This window comes from Coregonus clupeaformis, unplaced genomic scaffold (assembly GCF_020615455.1).
Source record: "Coregonus clupeaformis isolate EN_2021a unplaced genomic scaffold, ASM2061545v1 scaf3430, whole genome shotgun sequence".
Classification (NCBI taxonomy): domain Eukaryota; kingdom Metazoa; phylum Chordata; class Actinopteri; order Salmoniformes; family Salmonidae; genus Coregonus; species Coregonus clupeaformis.
Window position 1 is genome coordinate 1 of NW_025536884.1, and position 19,524 is coordinate 19,524.

Consider the following 19,524-nt stretch of genomic DNA (forward strand, 5'->3'; position numbering starts at 1 on the left):
AAAATGGTTAACGTCAGCCGCAAAAAGGTTGGTACCTGGAAAGACCTGGGGCCTGTTGCACAAAAGTAGAATTAAGACATCCGGGATAAATGACTCAGCTGAGCTCAATGAAGCCAAAACATGTGGTCCAGGCGAATTGGTTGCACAAAGCCAAGCCAGGATGAGCAGACACGGATTCATTAAGCCAGGTGAAACCAATCCTGGATAGGTGCGAGCCACGGCTCACTCAAATAGACCCCGCCACAGATCACAGATTAACTGATTTACCATGGCAACTAGAGCGTACTTTTCCCCCGTGGGAAGCACAAATCCTCATGGAGGCATACGAGGAGGTAAAAGATATAATTAAGAAGAAAGGCAACACCGGCACAGTGATAAAGCAAAGAGAAAAAGCGTGGCAAGTATGGCAGACCGCCTGAATGCGTAAGTAGTGCACAATTACCACACTCACCTCCCTGAAACATTTACAATTCAAATATTTAATTCACATCTCCAAAAATGCAGTTGTACTGTAATTATGAAACGGTAAAATTTTAATTGAAATGCACCGCAGATATGAGTGAAATTGTGTAAAGTAACTCCATAACACTGTATAAAGCTATGATAAATTTTAAGATATTTTACCGAAAACAAGACAAAAAATACCAAGTAATTTTTTTGCAGGTGACTCATTGAAATGTGTGTGTGTGTGTGTGTGTGTGTGTGTGTGTGTAGATTAAACATGAACGGGCCAAAACGGACATGGCAGCAGGTCAAAATCAAATACAAGAACATTCTGCAGAATGGTATGGTCCCTGACTAATATTTAACAAAGCACAAGCATATATTGTAACCCAGAAGGTGCCTGCTCACACATTGTCTGTACTGTTTTAGCAGTGAAAAAGAATACCCACAGTTACAAGGCACGGGTGGTGGGTCACCAAAGGCTGACCTTACCCCAGCAGAGGACATGGCCTTGGAGCTACAATAAAGGCAGGCCCGTCTTAGAGGGGATCCCTGGGGGAAAGAGACGAGCATAGGTTCCTCCCAAGATGCCACCCGCTTCATTCAAGGTATGTCCTTCCATCTCTACATGGGATACAACTACATTCATATTGAATCAATTTGGACTGTCTGACTTTGGTTTACCTATTGCCTTGCAGTGTCTGGCAGCACTGTGTTCCTGTAGAGCCACAGCAAGCACCAGACGATGCGATCCAGTGAGTATCCATCAAAGGCATACTGTAGGCCTGGCGTCTTGTCTACCTAGCTTCAATATGAATCCGATTAAATGTGATAGGGTGAAGGCCCCAGTGCAGCAGCAACAGCACATGATGGAGACGATGATGAGGAGGAGACCACTCTCTGGATTCCAGAAGGCATGAGGATCATGTTAAGACTGTGAAAGTACTATTTACTCTACAATGGTGAGGAGTCCTCATCAAAATCAAAAAATCTAATTTCTTTTACAGGACCCAGATGCTATACAGTGGGAAAACCAGCCTGGCAACATAGTGCGTATTAATAAAAGGACACCACATCCTGCCAAATTCCAGCTGCGCTAATTGTTTGTGTTCACAGAGCTCACAAGCTATCAGAAAGTTGTATGGCAACCACCTCCGGCGCCAAATAGAACGGCAGACATAGACATTCAGTACAAGAAGAAAAAGATGGAAAATCTTGCACTGGAGTCCGAAATAAAAAAGAGGACAATTAGGAAACTGGACCTTGAAATAAAAAAACTTGAGAGGGAGGTGAGATATGCCTTCAATGTACACTGTATGCTAACTGTAACACAAATGTATTAATCATTATTTTTCTTTCCTCCCCCAGCTCCAAGAAGATGACACAGCTCAAAATAAAAATTAGGTATATTCTCGTAAAGTCAAGTGAGCCATGACATATGAGCTCTTATTGTAGCCTAGGACGGTGGCATCTTCTAAGTTTTTTTATTTTCCCAGCAATCAGTACAACCAAGTCATCGTTATAAGGCATCGCCTCTTTTGCCCACCCCCCAGCACCAGGTGTGGCACTAGCCTATGAAGGCCCAAAAGTGTGTTCCCTTTCGCTCTGACAATGGCATGCCCATTCGTGCGAGATGTGGTGGATGAAGAAGCACTTGTGTGAGGAGAGCCTTCAGGCGAGAAAGGGTCTTCAGGGACGGTTGGACCCACTGGCCTTCCCTGATGACCATCTATATGAAAGATACAGGTTTTCTGCAGATGGCATCAGGTACAGTGGGGGAAAAAAAGTATTTAGTCAGCCACCAATTGTGCAAGTTCTCCCACTTAAAAAGATGAGAGAGGCCTGTAATTTTCATCATAGGTACACGTCAACTATGACAGACAAATTGAGAAAAGAAAATCCAAAAAATCACATTGTAGGATTTTTTACGAATTTATTTGCAAATTATGGTGGAAAATAAGTATTTGGTCACCTACAAACAAGCAAGATTTCTGGCTCTCACAGACCTGTAACTTCTCTTTAAGAGGCTCCTCTGTCCTCCACTCGCTACGGTATTAATGGCACCTGTTTGAGCTTGTTATCAGTATAAAAGACACCTGTCCACAACCTCAAACAGTCACACTCCAAACTCCACTAGGCCAAGACCAAAGAGCTGTCAAAGGGCACCAGAAACAAAATTGTAGACCTGCACCAGGCTGGGGAAGACTGAATCTGCAATAGGTAAGCAGCTTGGTTTCGAAGAAATCAACTGTGGGAGCAATTATTAGGAAATGGAAGACATACAAGACCACTGATAATCTCCCTCGATCTGGGGCTCTATCGTAAGATCTCACCCCGTGGGGTCAAAATGATCACAAGAACGGTGAAAATATCCCAGAACCACACCGGGGGACGTAGTGAATGACCTGCATAGAGCTGGGACCAAAGTAACAAAGCCTACAATCAGTAACACACTACGCCGCTAGGGACTAAATCCTGCAGTGCAAGACATTTCCCCCTGCTTAAGCCAGTACATGTCCAGGCCCGTCTGAAGTTTGCTAGAGTGCATTTGGGATGATCCAGAAGATCATTGGGAGAATGTCATATGGTCAGATGAAACCAAAATATAACTTTTTGGTAAAAACTCAACTCATCGTGTTTGGAGGACAAAGAATGCTGAGTTGCATCCAAAGAACACCATACCTACTGTGAAGCATGGGGGTGGAAACATCATGCTTTGGGGGTTGTTTTTTCTGCAAAGGGACCAGGACGACTGATCCGTAAAGGAAAGAATGAATGGGGCCAAGTATCGGAGATTTTTGAGTGAAAATCTCCTTCCATCAGCAAGGGCATTGAAGATGAAACGTGGTGGGTCTTTCAGCATGACAATGATCCCAAACACACCGCCCGGGCAACGAAGGAGTGGCTTCAGTGAAGAAGCATTTCAAGGTCCTGGAGTGGCCTAGCTAGTCTCCAGATCTCAACCCCATAGAAAATCTTTTGGAGGGAGTTGAAAGTCCGTGTTGCCCAGCGACAGCCCCAAAACATCACTACTCTAGAGGAGATCTGCATGGAGGAATGGGCCAAAAATACCAGCAACAGTGTGTGAAAACCGTGAAGACTTACAGAAAACGTTTGACCTGTGTCATTGCCAACAAAGGGTATATAACAAAGTATTGAGAAACTTTTGTTATTGACCAAATACTTATTTTCCACCATAATTTGCAAATAAATTCATAAAAAATCCTACAATGTGATTTCCCTCATTTTGTCTGTCATAGTTGACGGAACCTATGATGAAAATTACAGGCCTCTCATCTTTTTAAGTGGGAGAACATGCACAAGTTGGTGGCTGACTAAATACTTTTTTTCCCCACTGTATCTATGCAGACTACTGGGTCCCAGGATTAAGCACCGCACTGCACGGAGCCATGCACTGAGTGTGAAGAGCAAATGGTTTGTGTGGCCTTGCGCTTTTTGCTAGTGGAGCCTTCCTGTACTCAGTGGGGGATGCAGAACAGCTGAACAAGGCCACAATTTGCCGCACAATAAGGAGTGTGTGTGTCTGGCTATCAAAGCATTAGCAGATGTCTTCATCTCCTTCCCTGGCCACAGAAGACTCTGTGACATCAAAGAGGAGTTCTATAGGATTGCAGGTAAGAGGATCTACAAATTACAGGACAACTGTTAACACATAGTAGGATACTCATTACTTTGTGTGACAGGTTTCCCCTAATGTCATTGGTGCAGTGGACTGCACACACATAAGGATAAAAAGCCCCCTCAGGTGCCCATGAGGCCGATTTGTGAATAGGAAATCCTTTCACAGCATTAATGTTCAGGTGAACATAACTTTTTGATATTGTCCATTGACGAACACTCTGCATTGCCAGTGATGTGCATTGATTGGTGTAATATTCCTCATCTTATGATTTCAGATGGTCTGCAATGCTGACTGTGTGATCAGCAATGTTGTGGCAAAATGGCCTGGCTCAGTCCATGACTCCAGAATCTTTCGGGCCTCTGAAATCTATCAGTGCCTATCACAAGGTAAGCCACACAACCCCTATTTATAACCATCATGGCTGTGTCAAGAATATCACTGTGTTTATGAGGTAGTAATGATGAGATTTTGTGTTGACAGGTGAATTCTCTGGTGTGTTGCTGGGAGACAGGGGTATGGCTGCCAGCCTTTCTCCTGACACCTTTCACAGACCCCCAGGAAGCACAGCAGGCCTACAACCATGCCCATGCCAGGACCAGGGCCAGAGTTGAAATGACCTTTTGGCCTCCTGAAGGCACGCTTTCACTGCCTTCACAAATTAGGGTCAGCCCTGTTAGGGGCATGTGATATTACTGTGGCTTGTGCTGTCTTCCACAATGTGGCCTGCCTGAGGAAGGAGAGGGCCCCCCAGAGTGCCACCAGCCATGGACTGGGACAATCCGGCAATCTTCCCCTGATGACGACAGTGGTCGGCTGCTGAGGGACCAATATGTGTTGAATTATTTTAGTTAGTATGTGTGCTTTCAATTTTGGTTAAATATCCTGCGGTGGCAGAGGAATTTGGGTTTTTTGGGTTCGTTTTTTTACGAATTTGGCCTCTTATGATGTTTGTGCGGTATACTGTGTGTAATACAAGGCTGCAGGGAGGCTACTGCATCCATTCATTTGTCTGTTCAGTTGATGTGTATGGATTTGTCCTGCATTTATTTTAGTGTGCAGACATGCAGGGTGTGTTATATACAGACCTTTGAATGTGTATGTATCATTTTGTATAATATGCTTGGATTCTGTGCTTTCCATCTTGTAGAGTCACTGTGACTTCAGTTTCGGAAAGGAGCTGATGGTTTACCTGCTTTGTTTTGTCCTTATTCAATAAAGGAACATAATGTTACACATTGTGTTTTTATATTCATATGGAATGTGTATTTGTTTATATGACAGAGTACTAGGGCCACACTGAAGAAAAGGATAAAGTCATAAATTTATGAGGCTGGTTCTTTCTGCAGAAAAGCTACATATTGTTTTTACAGTTTTGATACTTATGACAATGTGATACTTAATATTCTGGCACATCAGCATGTCTTTGTTTATGAAACCATACTGAAGTACAATTTCACGAAATGCCCCACATCTGTCATTTTAACAACTGTCCTCCTTTAAAACAACTGGTTACAATATTATGACTTGTGTTTTTTTTCCCTCTGTGGCCCCTAATATTCTATCATTTTATATATAGCCTTATAGTCTATGGGAAACTGTAAATTATCTAATGATAGCAACATCATCTAAAAATCATTTTTTATCCAAAATCATTGAAATTAATGATCACAAACGTTTAAATAATGACAGTGGGTCTAGTTATATGTGATAACAATGTATAGTGAGCAGTGAAATAACTATTGGTTTCCATTTGTGGTGACTGCTGACTGACATTAGGGATGAGATTAAATAGATCCTGGAATTTAGCCTGGTCTGGAGCAGGCTAGCTCCACAGAATAAATCTCCATGGTAATTTATACCATAACATATCCTCCTGCCCCCTATCCATCTTTTAGTGCAACCGGATTACGGATCAATTGAGCCAGGATCACCAAGATATCCTGGCTTAATCCCTTATCCTAGTTTTGTGCAACAGGCCCCTGCCCTCCACCGACGTGTACAACTCATACTTACCTGGCAAGGGAGATACCGTGATCAAGAAGGCGGTTCACCCAGGGCGAGGCACAGCCATTGCACTCCGGCTGTGCTGACCCCTGCGAATTTCCCAAATGTGGAAATCTCGATTGCATAATTTCTGGTAGTGGGGGACTGCGTTCGCGCTCTCCCTGATGTCTTGTTTAATGATAAACTGTTGCTTGAGATTGTTGTGCATTAACTGACCTTGTGCTGCGCTTTATGGATTTCATTGAAATCAGCTGTGAAATAGACTTGGTGGGCAAATGTTACACATAATCAAAAGGTGGAAGTATTTGTTTTAGCAAAGCATTGTTATCATTTTGTGGAAACTTTATTTTGTGAAATGCAACAAGTTATATATGCCGTGCTGAAACGTCAAACAAGAGAAAGTGGTGATTATTTATACCGTGTTGCATGATGTGAAACTAGCGGTTCATTCATATAATCTAGTAAAGAAAATAAACAACTTTTCCACCGCTCTGTCTGCAATTGCAATCCTAAACGGCATTTAACGCAGGTCGATATGATGTGATATTATCAGAACACAAAGTGGTTACCGTCAGCCGAAAAGGTTGGCACTGGAAAGACCTGCCCTCCACCGACGTGTACAACTCATACTTACCTGGCAAGAGAGATACCGTGATCAAGAAGGCGGTTCACCCAGGGCGAGGCACAGCCATTGCACTCCGGCTGTGCTGACCCCTGCGAATTTCCCAAATGTGGAAATCTCGATTGCATAATTTCTGGTAGTGGGGACTGCGTTCGCGCTCTCCCCTGATGTCTTGTTTAATGATAAACTGTTGCTTGAGATTGTTGTGCATTAACTGACCTTGTGCTGCGCTTATGGATTTCATTGAAATCAGCTGTGAAATAGACTTGGTGGGCAAATGTTACACATAATCAAAAGGTGGAAGTATTTGTTTTAGCAAAGCATTGTTATCATTTTGTGGAAACTTTATTTTGTGAAATGCAACAAGCTATATATGCCGTGCTGAAACGTCAAACAAGAGAAAGTGGTGATTATTTATACCGTGTTGCATGATGTGAAACTAGCGGTTCATTCATATAATCTAGTAAAGAAAATAAACAACTTTTCCACCGCTCTGTCTGCAATTGCAATCCTAAACGGCATTTAACGCAGGTCGATATGATGTGATATTATCAGAACACAAAGTGGTTACCGTCAGCCGAAAAGGTTGGCACTCGAAAGACCTGCCCTCCACCGACGTGTACAACTCATACTTACCTGGCAAGGGAAATACCGTGATCAAGAAGGCGGTTCACCCAGGGCGAGGCTCAGCCATTGCACTCCGGCTGTGCTGACCCCTGCGAATTTCCCAAATGTGGAAATCTCGATTGCATAATTTCTGGTAGTGGGGGACTGCGTTTGCGCTCTCCCCTGATGTCTTGTTTAATGATAAACTGTTGATTGAGATTGTTGTGCATCAACTGACCTTGTGCTGCGCTAATGGATTTCATTGAAATCAGCTGTGAAATAGACTTGGTGGGCAAATGTTACACATAATCAAAAGGTGGAAGTATTTGTTTTAGCAAAGCATTGTTATCAATTTGTCGAAACTTTATTTTGTAAAATGCAACAAGCTATATATGCCGTGCTGAAACTTCAAAGAGAAAGTGGTGATTATTTCAACAGTGCTGCATGATGGGAAACTAGCGGTTCATTTATATAATCTAGTAAAGAAAATATACAACTTTTCCACCGCTCTGTCTGCAATTGCAATCCTAAACGGCATTTAACGCAGGTCGATATGATGTGATATTATCAGAACACAAAATGGTTACCGTCAGCCGAAAAGGTTGGCACTGGAAAGACCTGCCCTCCACCGACGTGTACAACTCATACTTACCTGGCAAGGGAGATACCGTGATCAAGAAGGCGGTTCACCCAGGGCGAGGCACAGCCATTGCACTCCGGCTGTGCTGACCCCTGCGAATTTCCCAAATGTGGAAATCTCGATTGTGTAATTTCTGGTAGTGGGGGACTGCGTTCGCGCTCACCCCTGATGTCTTGTTTAATGATAAACTGTTGCTTGAGATTGTTGTGCATTAACTGACCTTGTGCTGCGCTTATGGATTTCATTGAAATCAGCTGTGAAATACACTTGGTTGGCAAATGTTACACATAATCAAAAGGTGGAAGCATTTGTTTTAGCAAAGCATTGTTATCATTTTGTGGAAACTTTATTTTGTGAAATGCAACAAGCTAAATATGCCGCGCTGAAACTTCAAAGAGAAAGTGGTGATTATTTCAACAGTGCTGCATGATGGGAAACTAGCGGTTCATTTATATAATCTAGTAAAGAAAATAAACAACTTTTCCACCGCTCTGTCTGCAATTGCAATCCTAAACGGCATTTAACGCAGGTCGATATGATGTGATATTATCAGAACACAAAGTGGTTACCGTCAGCGAAAAGGTTGGCACTGGAAAGACCTGCCCTCCACCGACGTGTACAACTCATACTTACCTGGCAAAGGAGATATCGTGATCAAGAAGGTGGTTCACCCAGGGGCGAGGCACAGCCATTGCACTCGGCTGTGCTGACCCCTGCGAATTTCCCAAATGTGGAAATCTCGATTGCGTAATTTCTGGTAGTGGGGGACTGCGTTCGCGCTCTCCCCTGATGTCTTGTTTAATGATAAACTGTTGCTTGAGATTGTTGTGCATTAACTGACCTTGTGCTGCGCTTATAGATTTCATTGAAATCAGCTGTGAAATAGACTTGGTGGGCAAATGTTACACATAATCAAAAGGTGGAAGTATTTGTTTTAGCAAAGCATTGTTATCATTTTGTGGAAACTTTATTTTGTGAAATGCAACAAGCTAAATATGCCGCGCTGAAACTTCAAAGAGAAAGTGGTGATTATTTCAACAGTGCTGCATGATGGGAAACTAGCGGTTCATTTATATAATCTAGTAAAGAAAATAAACAACTTTTCCACCGCTCTGTCTGCAATTGCAATCCTAAACGGCATTTAACGCAGGTCGATATGATGTGATATTATCAGAACACAAAGTGGTTACCGTCAGCCGAAAAGGTTGGCACTGGAAAGACCTGCCCTCCACCGACATGTACAACTCATACTTACCTGGCAAGGGAGATACCATGATCAAGAAGGCGGTTCACCCAGGGCGAGGCTCGGCCATTGCACTCAGGCTGTGCTGACTCCTGCGAATTTCCCAAATGTGGAAATCTCGATTGCATAATTTCTGGTAGTGGGGGACTGCGTTCGCGCTCTCCCCTGATGTCTTGTTTAATGATAAACTGTTCCTTGAGATTGTTGTGCATTAACTGACCTTGTGCTGTGCTTATGGAATTCATTGAAATCAGCTGTGAAATAGACTTGGTGGGCAAATGTTACACATAATCAAAAGGTGGAAGTATTTGTTTTAGCAAAGCATTGTTATCATTTTGTGGAAACTTTATTTTGTGAAATGCAACAAGCTAAATATGCCGCTGAAACTTCAAAGAGAAAGTGGTGATTATTTCAACAGTGCTGCATGATGGGAAACTAGCGGTTCATTTATATAATCTAGTAAAGAAAATAAACAACTTTTCCACCGCTCTGTCTGCAATTGCAATCCTAAACGGCATTTAACGCAGGTCGATATGATGTGATATTATCAGAACACAAAGTGGTTACCGTCAGCCGAAAAGGTTGGCACTGGAAAGACCTGCCCTCCACCGACGTGTACTACTCATACTTACCTGGCAAGGGAGATACCATGATCAAGAAGGCGGTTCACCCAGGGCGAGGCTCGGCCATTGCACTCAGGCTGTGCTGACCCCTGCGAATTTCCCAAATGTGGAAATCTCGATTGCATAATTTCTGGTAGTGGGGGACTGCGTTCGCGCTCTCCCCTGATGTCTTGTTTAATGATAAACTGTTCCTTGAGATTGTTGTGCATTAACTGACCTTGTGCTGCGCTTATGGAATTCATTGAAATCAGCTGTGAAATAGACTTGGTGGGCAAATGTTACACATAATCAAAAGGTGGAAGTATTTGTTTTAGCAAAGCATTGTTATCATTTTGTGGAAACTTTATTTTGTGAAATGCAACAAGCTAAATATGCGCGCTGAAACTTCAAAGAGAAAGTGGTGATTATTTCAACAGTGCTGCATGATGGGAAACTAGCGGTTCATTTATATAATCTAGTAAAGAAAATAAACAACTTTTCCACCGCTCTGTCTGCAATTGCAATCCTAAACGGCATTTAACGCAGGTCGATATGATGTGATATTATCAGAACACAAAGTGGTTACCGTCAGCCGAAAAGGTTGGCACTGGAAAGACCTGCCCTCCACCGACGTGTACTACTCATACTTACCTGGCAAGGGAGATACCATGATCAAGAAGGCGGTTCACCCAGGGCGAGGCTCAGCCATTGCACTCCGGCTGTGCTGACCCCTGCGAATTTCCCAAATGTGGAAATCTCGATTGCATAATTTCTGGTAGTGGGGGACTGCGTTTGCGCTCTCCCCTGATGTCTTGTTTAATGATAAACTGTTGATTGAGATTGTTGTGCATCAACTGACCTTGTGCTGCGCTTATGGATTTCATTGAAATCAGCTGTGAAATAGACTTGGTGGGCAAATGTTACACATAATCAAAAGGTGGAAGTATTTGTTTTAGCAAAGCATTGTTATCAATTTGTCGAAACTTTATTTTGTGAAATGCAACAAGCTATATATGCCGTGCTGAAACTTCAAAGAGAAAGTGGTGATTATTTCAACAGTGCTGCATGATGGGAAACTAGCGGTTCATTTATATAATCTAGTAAAGAAAATATACAACTTTTCCACCGCTCTGTCTGCAATTGCAATCCTAAACGGCATTTAACGCAGGTCGATATGATGTGATATTATCAGAACACAAAATGGTTACCGTCAGCCGAAAAGGTTGGCACTGGAAAGACCTGCCCTCCACCGACGTGTACAACTCATACTTACCTGGCAAGGGAGATACCGTGATCAAGAAGGCGGTTCACCCAGGGCGAGGCACAGCCATTGCACTCCGGCTGTGCTGACCCCTGCGAATTTCCCAAATGTGGAAATCTCGATTGCATAATTTCTGGTAGTGGGGGACTGCGTTCGCGCTCTCCCCTGATGTCTTGTTTAATGATAAACTGTTGCTTGAGATTGTTGTGCATTAACTGACCTTGTGCTGCGCTTATGGATTTCATTGAAATCAGCTGTGAAATAGACTTGGTGGGCAAATGTTACACATAATCAAAAGGTGGAAGTATTTGTTTTAGCAAAGCATTGTTATCATTTTGTGGAAACTTTATTTTGTGAAATGCAACAAGTTATATATGCCGTGCTGAAACGTCAAACAAGAGAAAGTGGTGGTTATTTATACCGTGTTGCATGATGTGAAACTAGCGGTTCATTCATATAATCTAGTAAAGAAAATAAACAACTTTTCCACCGCTCTGTCTGCAATTGCAATCCTAAACGGCATTTAACGCAGGTCGATATGATGTGATATTATCAGAACACAAAGTGGTTACCGTCAGCCGAAAAGGTTGGCACTGGAAAGACCTGCCCTCCACCGACGTGTACAACTCATACTTACCTGGCAAGAGAGATACCGTGATCAAGAAGGCGGTTCACCCAGGGGCGAGGCACAGCCATTGCACTCCGGCTGTGCTGACCCCTGCGAATTTCCCAAATGTGGAAATCTCAATTGCATAATTTCTGGTAGTGGGGGACTGCGTTCGCGCTCTCCCCTGATGTCTTGTTTAATGATAAACTGTTGCTTGAGATTGTTGTGCATTAACTGACCTTGTGCTGCGCTTATGGATTTCATTGAAATCAGCTGTGAAATAGACTTGGTGGGCAAATGTTACACATAATCAAAAGGTGGAAGTATTTGTTTTAGCAAAGCATTGTTATCATTTTGTGGAAACTTTATTTTGTGAAATGCAACAAGCTATATATGCCGTGCTGAAACGTCAAACAAGAGAAAGTGGTGATTATTTATACCGTGTTGCATGATGTGAAACTAGCGGTTCATTCATATAATCTAGTAAAGAAAATAAACAACTTTTCCACCGCTCTGTCTGCAATTGCAATCCTAAACGGCATTTAACGCAGGTCGATATGATGTGATATTATCAGAACACAAAGTGGTTACCGTCAGCCGAAAAGGTTGGCACTCGAAAGACCTGCCCTCCACCGACGTGTACAACTCATACTTACCTGGCAAGGGAAATACCGTGATCAAGAAGGCGGTTCACCCAGGGCGAGGCTCAGCCATTGCACTCCGGCTGTGCTGACCCCTGCGAATTTCCCAAATGTGGAAATCTCGATTGCATAATTTCTGGTAGTGGGGGACTGCGTTTGCGCTCTCCCCTGATGTCTTGTTTAATGATAAACTGTTGATTGAGATTGTTGTGCATCAACTGACCTTGTGCTGCGCTTATGGATTTCATTGAAATCAGCTGTGAAATAGACTTGGTGGGCAAATGTTACACATAATCAAAAGGTGGAAGTATTTGTTTTAGCAAAGCATTGTTATCAATTTGTCGAAACTTTATTTTGTGAAATGCAACAAGCTATATATGCCGTGCTGAAACTTCAAAGAGAAAGTGGTGATTATTTCAACAGTGCTGCATGATGGGAAACTAGCGGTTCATTTATATAATCTAGTAAAGAAAATATACAACTTTTCCACCGCTCTGTCTGCAATTGCAATCCTAAACGGCATTTAACGCAGGTCGATATGATGTGATATTATCAGAACACAAAATGGTTACCGTCAGCCGAAAAGGTTGGCACTGGAAAGACCTGCCCTCCACCGACGTGTACAACTCATACTTACCTGGCAAGGGAGATACCGTGATCAAGAAGGCGGTTCACCCAGGGCGAGGCACAGCCATTGCACTCCGGCTGTGCTGACCCCTGCGAATTTCCCAAATGTGGAAATCTCGATTGTGTAATTTCTGGTAGTGGGGGACTGCGTTCGCGCTCACCCCTGATGTCTTGTTTAATGATAAACTGTTGCTTGAGATTGTTGTGCATTAACTGACCTTGTGCTGCGCTTATGGATTTCATTGAAATCAGCTGTGAAATACACTTGGTTGGCAAATGTTACACATAATCAAAAGGTGGAAGCATTTGTTTTAGCAAAGCATTGTTATCATTTTGTGGAAACTTTATTTTGTGAAATGCAACAAGCTAAATATGCCGCGCTGAAACTTCAAAGAGAAAGTGGTGATTATTTCAACAGTGCTGCATGATGGGAAACTAGCGGTTCATTTATATAATCTAGTAAAGAAAATAAACAACTTTTCCACCGCTCTGTCTGCAATTGCAATCCTAAACGGCATTTAACGCAGGTCGATATGATGTGATATTATCAGAACACAAAGTGGTTACCGTCAGCCGAAAAGGTTGGCACTGGAAAGACCTGCCCTCCACCGACGTGTACAACTCATACTTACCTGGCAAAGGAGATATCGTGATCAAGAAGGTGGTTCACCCAGGGCGAGGCACAGCCATTGCACTCCGGCTGTGCTGACCCCTGCGAATTTCCCAAATGTGGAAATCTCGATTGCGTAATTTCTGGTAGTGGGGGACTGCGTTCGCGCTCTCCCCTGATGTCTTGTTTAATGATAAACTGTTGCTTGAGATTGTTGTGCATTAACTGACCTTGTGCTGCGCTTATAGATTTCATTGAAATCAGCTGTGAAATAGACTTGGTGGGCAAATGTTACACATAATCAAAAGGTGGAAGTATTTGTTTTAGCAAAGCATTGTTATCATTTTGTGGAAACTTTATTTTGTGAAATGCAACAAGCTAAATATGCGCGCTGAAACTTCAAAGAGAAAGTGGTGATTATTTCAACAGTGCTGCATGATGGGAAACTAGCGGTTCATTTATATAATCTAGTAAAGAAAATAAACAACTTTTCCACCGCTCTGTCTGCAATTGCAATCCTAAACGGCATTTAACGCAGGTCGATATGATGTGATATTATCAGAACACAAAGTGGTTACCGTCAGCCGAAAAGGTTGGCACTGGAAAGACCTGCCCTCCACCGACATGTACAACTCATACTTACCTGGCAAGGGAGATACCATGATCAAGAAGGCGGTTCACCCAGGGCGAGGCTCGGCCATTGCACTCAGGCTGTGCTGACCCCTGCGAATTTCCCAAATGTGGAAATCTCGATTGCATAATTTCTGGTAGTGGGGGACTGCGTTCGCGCTCTCCCTGATGTCTTGTTTAATGATAAACTGTTCCTTGAGATTGTTGTGCATTAACTGACCTTGTGCTGCGCTTATGGAATTCATTGAAATCAGCTGTGAAATAGACTTGGTGGGCAAATGTTACACATAATCAAAAGGTGGAAGTATTTGTTTTAGCAAAGCATTGTTATCATTTTGTGGAAACTTTATTTTGTGAAATGCAACAAGCTAAATATGCCGCGCTGAAACTTCAAAGAGAAAGTGGTGATTATTTCAACAGTGCTGCATGATGGGAAACTAGCGGTTCATTTATATAATCTAGTAAAGAAAATAAACAACTTTTTCCACCGCTCTGTCTGCAATTGCAATCCTAAACGGCATTTAACGCAGGTCGATATGATGTGATATTATCAGAACACAAAGTGGTTACCGTCAGCCGAAAAGGTTGGCACTGGAAAGACCTGCCCTCCACCGACGTGTACAACTCATACTTACCTGGCAAGGGAGATACCATGATCAAGAAGGCGGTTCACCCAGGGCGAGGCTCAGCCATTGCACTCCGGCTGTGCTGACCCCTGCGAATTTCCCAAATGTGGAAATCTCGATTGCATAATTTCTGGTAGTGGGGGACTGCGTTCGCGCTCTCCCCTGATGTCTTGTTTAATGATAAACTGTTCCTTGAGATTGTTGTGCATTAACTGACCTTGTGCTGCGCTTATGGATTTCATTGAAATCAGCTGTGAAATAGACTTGGTGGGAAAATGTTACACATAATCAAAAGGTGGAAGTATTTGTTTTAGCAAAGCATTGTTATCATTTTGTGGAAACTTTATTTTGTGAAATGCAACAAGCTAAATATGCCGCGCTGAAACTTCAAAGAGAAAGTGGTGATTATTTCAACAGTGCTGCATGATGGGAAACTAGCGGTTCATTTATATAATCTAGTAAAGAAAATAAACAACTTTTCCACCGCTCTGTCTGCAATTGCAATCCTAAACGGCATTTAACGCAGGTCGATATGATGTGATATTATCAGAACACAAAGTGGTTACCGTCAGCCGAAAAAGGTTGGCACTGGAAAGACCTGCCCTCCACCGACGTGTACAACTCATACTTACCTGGCAAGGGAGATACCGTGATCAAGAAGGCGGTTCACCCAGGGCGAGGCTCAGCCATTGCACTCCGGCTGTGCTGACCCCTGCGAATTTCCCAAATGTGGAAATCTCGATTGCGTAATTTCTGGTAGTGGGGGACTGCGTTCGCGCTCTCCCCTGATGTCTTGTTTAATGATAAACTGTTGCTTGAGATTGTTGTGCATTTACTTACCTTGTGCTGCGCTTATGGATTTCATTGAAATCAGCTGTGAAATAGACTTGGTGGGAAAATGTTACACATAATCAAAAGGTGGAAGTATTTGTTTTAGCAAAGCATTGTTATCATTTTGTGGAAACTTTATTTTGTGAAATGCAACAAGCTAAATATGCCGCGCTGAAACTTCAAAGAGAAAGTGGTGATTATTTCAACAGAGCTGCATGATGGGAAACTAGCGGTTCATTTATATAATCTAGTAAAGAAAATAAACTACTTTTCCACCGCTCTGTCTGCAATTGCAATCCTAAACGGCATTTAACGCAGGTCGATATGATGTGATATTATCAGAACACAAAGTGGTTACCGTCAGCCGAAAAGGTTGGCACTGGAAAGACCTGCCCTCCACCGACGTGTACAACTCATACTTACCTGGCAAGGGAGATACCGTGATCAAGAAGGCGGTTCACCCAGGGCGAGGCTCAGCCATTGCACTCCGGCTGTGCTGACCCCTGCGAATTTCCCAAATGTGGAAATCTCGATTGCATAATTTCTGGTAGTGGGGGACTGCGTTCGCGCTCACCCCTGATGTCTTGTTTAATGATAAACTGTTGCTTGAGATTGTTGTGCATTTACTGACCTTGTGCTGCGCTTATGGATTTCATTGAAATCAGCTGTGAAATAGACTTGGTGGGCAAATGTTACACATAATCAAAAGGTGGAAGTATTTGTTTTAGCAAAGCATTGTTATCATTTTGTGGAAACTTTATTTTGTGAAATGCAACAAGCTAAATATGCCGCGCTGAAACTTCAAAGAGAAAGTGGTGATTATTTCAACAGTGCTGCATGATGGGAAACTAGCGGTTCATTTATATAATCTAGTAAAGAAAATAAACAACTTTTCCACCGCTCTGTCTGCAATTGCAATCCTAAACGGCATTTAACGCAGGTCGATATGATGTGATATTATCAGAACACAAAGTGGTTACCGTCAGCCGAAAAGGTTGGCACTGGAAAGACCTGCCCTCCACCGACGTGTACAACGCATACTTACCTGGCAAGGGAGATACCGTGATCAAGAAGGCGGTTCACCCAGGGCGAGGCTCAGCCATTGCACTCCGGCTGTGCTGACCCCTGCGAATTTCCCAAATGTGGAAATCTCGATTGCGTAATTTCTGGTAGTGGGGGACTGCGTTCGCGCTCTCCCCTGATGTCTTGTTTAATGATAAACTGTTGCTTGAGATTGATGTGCATTTACTGACCTTGTGCTGCGCTTATGGATTTCATTGAAATCAGCTGTGAAATAGACTTGGTGGGAAAATGTTACACATAATCAAAAGGTGGAAGTATTTGTTTTAGCAAAGCATTGTTATCATTTTGTGGAAACTTTATTTTGTGAAATGCAACAAGCTAAATATGCCGCGCTGAAACTTCAAAGAGAAAGTGGTGATTATTTCAACAGTGCTGCATGATGGGAAACTAGCGGTTCATTTATATAATCTAGTAAAGAAAATAAACAACTTTTCCACCGCTCTGTCTGCAATTGCAATCCTAAACGGCATTTAACGCAGGTCGATATGATGTGATATTATCAGAACACAAAGTGGTTACCGTCAGCCGAAAAGGTTGGCACTGGAAAGACCTGCCCTCCACCGACGTGTACAACTCATACTTACCTGGCAAGGGAGATACCGTGATCAAGAAGGCGGTTCACCCAGGGCGAGGCTCAGCCATTGCACTCCGGCTGTGCTGACCCCTGCGAATTTCCCAAATGTGGAAATCTCGATTGCATAATTTCTGGTAGTGGGGGACTGCGTTCGCGCTCTCCCCTGATGTCTTGTTTAATGATAAACTGTTCCTTGAGATTGTTGTGCATTAACTGACCTTGTGCTGCGCTTATGGATTTCATTGAAATCAGCTGTGAAATAGACTTGGTGGGAAAATGTTACACATAATCAAAAGGTGGAAGTATTTGTTTTAGCAAAGCATTGTTATCATTTTGTGGAAACTTTATTTTGTGAAATGCAACAAGCTAAATATGCGCGCTGAAACTTCAAAGAGAAAGTGGTGATTATTTCAACAGTGCTGCATGATGGGAAACTAGCGGTTCATTTATATAATCTAGTAAAGAAAATAAACAACTTTTCCACCGCTCTGTCTGCAATTGAAATCCTAAACGGCATTTAACGCAGGTCGATATGATGTGATATTATCAGAACACAAAGTGGTTACCGTCAGCCGAAAAGGTTGGCACTGGAAAGACCTGCCCTCCACCGACGTGTACAACTCATACTTACCTGGCAAGGGAGATACCGTGATCAAGAAGGCGGTTCACCCAGGGCGAGGCTCAGCCATTGCACTCCGGCTGTGCTGACCCCTGCGAATTTCCCAAATGTGGAAATCTCGATTGCGTAATTTCTGGTAGTGGGGGACTGCGTTCGCGCTCTCCCCTGATGTCTTGTTTAATGATAAACTGTTGCTTGAGATTGTTGTGCATTTACTGACCTTGTGCTGCGCTTATGGATTTCATTGAAATCAGCTGTGAAATAGACTTGGTGGGCAAATGTTACACATAATCAAAAGGTGGAAGTATTTGTTTTAGCAAAGCATTGTTATCATTTTGTGGAAACTTTATTTTGTGAAATGCAACAAGCTAAATATGCCGCGCTGAAACTTCAAAGAGAAAGTGGTGATTATTTCAACAGAGCTGCATGATGGGAAACTAGCGGTTCATTTATATAATCTAGTAAAGAAAATAAACAACTTTTCCACCGCTCTGTCTGCAATTGCAATCCTAAACGGCATTTAACGCAGGTCGATATGATGTGATATTATCAGAACACAAAGTGGTTACCGTCAGCCGAAAAGGTTGGCACTGGAAAGACCTGCCCTCCACCGACGTGTACAACGCATACTTACCTGGCAAGGGAGATACCATGATCAAGAAGGCGGTTCACCCAGGGCGAGGCTCAGCCATTGCACTCCGGCTGTGCTGACCCCTGCGAATTTCCCAAATGTGGAAATCTCGATTGCATAATTTCTGGTATTGGGGGACTGCGTTCGCACTCTCCCCTGATGTCTTGTTTAATGATAAACTGTTGCTTGAGATTGTTGTGCATTAACTGACCTTGTGCTGCGCTTATGGAATTCATTGAAATCAGCTGTGAAATACACTTGGTGGGCAAATGTTACACATAATCAAAAGGTGGAAGTATTTGTTTTAGCAAAGCATTGTTATCATTTTGTGGAAACTTTATTTTGTGAAATGCAACAAGCTAAATATGCCGCGCTGAAACTTCAAAGAGAAAGTGGTGATTATTTCAACAGTGCTGCATGATGGGAAACTAGCGGTTCATTTATATAATCTAGTAAAGAAAATAAACAACTTTTCCACCGCTCTGTCTGCAATTGCAATCCTAAACGGCATTTAACGCAGGTCGATATGATGTGATATTATCAGAACACAAAGTGGTTACCGTCAGCCGAAAAGGTTGGCACTGGAAAGACCTGCCCTCCACCGACGTGTACAACTCATACTTACCTGGCAAGGGAGATACCGTGATCAAGAAGGCGGTTCACCCAGGGCGAGGCTCAGCCATTGCACTCCGGCTGTGCTGACCCCTGCGAATGGGCATGCGCCGTAGAGTAGTGCAATTGCCCCCGATCGTGATTGGCTGGAAGTTTATGGTGTTTGTCAGTGTGTGAGATTGTGATCGTGATTGGCTGGAAGTTTTAATTATATGGTGTTTGTCAGTGTGTGAGTTAAACAGAATTAATTGAACTTCAGGACAGATTGAACTGATAGATGGCAATAACTGCTTCCATGCCTCCTATTTAGTTTTTTCCCAAGGAATTTAATGTTGTTTTGTGGCTTTACCTTTTCTACTAAAATATGT

At 42.9% G+C, this 19,524-nt stretch overlaps 21 non-coding genes and 1 pseudogene across 21 annotated transcripts; all 22 read left to right on the top strand.

Moving 5' to 3' along the window:
• The first annotated feature begins 6,092 nt into the window (after window positions 1-6,092).
• LOC123489928 lies at window positions 6,093-6,256 on the top strand. Its single transcript, XR_006660763.1, has one exon. It is a non-coding gene; the product is annotated as a U1 spliceosomal RNA (small nuclear RNA).
• Window positions 6,257-6,717: 461 nt separating this feature from the next.
• LOC123489939 lies at window positions 6,718-6,879 on the top strand. The gene has a single exon (XR_006660774.1). It is a non-coding gene; the product is annotated as a U1 spliceosomal RNA (small nuclear RNA).
• A 462-nt stretch (window positions 6,880-7,341) lies between these two features.
• LOC123489910 lies at window positions 7,342-7,505 on the top strand. The gene has a single exon (XR_006660745.1). It is a non-coding gene; the product is annotated as a U1 spliceosomal RNA (small nuclear RNA).
• A 458-nt stretch (window positions 7,506-7,963) lies between these two features.
• On the top strand, window positions 7,964-8,127 carry LOC123489933. Its single transcript, XR_006660768.1, has one exon. It is a non-coding gene; the product is annotated as a U1 spliceosomal RNA (small nuclear RNA).
• A 457-nt stretch (window positions 8,128-8,584) lies between these two features.
• Window positions 8,585-8,748, top strand: LOC123489901. Its single transcript, XR_006660737.1, has one exon. It is a non-coding gene; the product is annotated as a U1 spliceosomal RNA (small nuclear RNA).
• Window positions 8,749-9,206: 458 nt separating this feature from the next.
• Window positions 9,207-9,370, top strand: LOC123489936. The gene has a single exon (XR_006660771.1). It is a non-coding gene; the product is annotated as a U1 spliceosomal RNA (small nuclear RNA).
• Window positions 9,371-9,826: 456 nt separating this feature from the next.
• LOC123489929 lies at window positions 9,827-9,990 on the top strand. The gene has a single exon (XR_006660764.1). It is a non-coding gene; the product is annotated as a U1 spliceosomal RNA (small nuclear RNA).
• A 457-nt stretch (window positions 9,991-10,447) lies between these two features.
• On the top strand, window positions 10,448-10,611 carry LOC123489913. The gene has a single exon (XR_006660748.1). It is a non-coding gene; the product is annotated as a U1 spliceosomal RNA (small nuclear RNA).
• Window positions 10,612-11,069: 458 nt separating this feature from the next.
• LOC123489907 lies at window positions 11,070-11,233 on the top strand. Its single transcript, XR_006660742.1, has one exon. It is a non-coding gene; the product is annotated as a U1 spliceosomal RNA (small nuclear RNA).
• A 461-nt stretch (window positions 11,234-11,694) lies between these two features.
• On the top strand, window positions 11,695-11,859 carry LOC123489900. Its single transcript, XR_006660736.1, has one exon. It is a non-coding gene; the product is annotated as a U1 spliceosomal RNA (small nuclear RNA).
• A 461-nt stretch (window positions 11,860-12,320) lies between these two features.
• LOC123489911 lies at window positions 12,321-12,484 on the top strand. Its single transcript, XR_006660746.1, has one exon. It is a non-coding gene; the product is annotated as a U1 spliceosomal RNA (small nuclear RNA).
• A 458-nt stretch (window positions 12,485-12,942) lies between these two features.
• LOC123489934 lies at window positions 12,943-13,106 on the top strand. Its single transcript, XR_006660769.1, has one exon. It is a non-coding gene; the product is annotated as a U1 spliceosomal RNA (small nuclear RNA).
• A 458-nt stretch (window positions 13,107-13,564) lies between these two features.
• LOC121537166 lies at window positions 13,565-13,728 on the top strand. The gene has a single exon (XR_005995021.2). It is a non-coding gene; the product is annotated as a U1 spliceosomal RNA (small nuclear RNA).
• Window positions 13,729-14,185: 457 nt separating this feature from the next.
• Window positions 14,186-14,349, top strand: LOC121537164. Its single transcript, XR_005995019.2, has one exon. It is a non-coding gene; the product is annotated as a U1 spliceosomal RNA (small nuclear RNA).
• Window positions 14,350-14,807: 458 nt separating this feature from the next.
• LOC121537167 lies at window positions 14,808-14,971 on the top strand. Its single transcript, XR_005995022.2, has one exon. It is a non-coding gene; the product is annotated as a U1 spliceosomal RNA (small nuclear RNA).
• Window positions 14,972-15,430: 459 nt separating this feature from the next.
• LOC121537159 lies at window positions 15,431-15,594 on the top strand. The gene has a single exon (XR_005995014.2). It is a non-coding gene; the product is annotated as a U1 spliceosomal RNA (small nuclear RNA).
• Window positions 15,595-16,052: 458 nt separating this feature from the next.
• On the top strand, window positions 16,053-16,216 carry LOC121537147. The gene has a single exon (XR_005995004.2). It is a non-coding gene; the product is annotated as a U1 spliceosomal RNA (small nuclear RNA).
• A 458-nt stretch (window positions 16,217-16,674) lies between these two features.
• Window positions 16,675-16,838, top strand: LOC121537171. Its single transcript, XR_005995026.2, has one exon. It is a non-coding gene; the product is annotated as a U1 spliceosomal RNA (small nuclear RNA).
• Window positions 16,839-17,296: 458 nt separating this feature from the next.
• Window positions 17,297-17,460, top strand: LOC121537148. The gene has a single exon (XR_005995005.2). It is a non-coding gene; the product is annotated as a U1 spliceosomal RNA (small nuclear RNA).
• Window positions 17,461-17,917: 457 nt separating this feature from the next.
• On the top strand, window positions 17,918-18,081 carry LOC121537168. Its single transcript, XR_005995023.2, has one exon. It is a non-coding gene; the product is annotated as a U1 spliceosomal RNA (small nuclear RNA).
• A 458-nt stretch (window positions 18,082-18,539) lies between these two features.
• On the top strand, window positions 18,540-18,703 carry LOC121537144. The gene has a single exon (XR_005995001.2). It is a non-coding gene; the product is annotated as a U1 spliceosomal RNA (small nuclear RNA).
• A 458-nt stretch (window positions 18,704-19,161) lies between these two features.
• LOC121537174 lies at window positions 19,162-19,289 on the top strand (annotated as a pseudogene).
• Window positions 19,290-19,524: the final 235 nt, after the last annotated feature.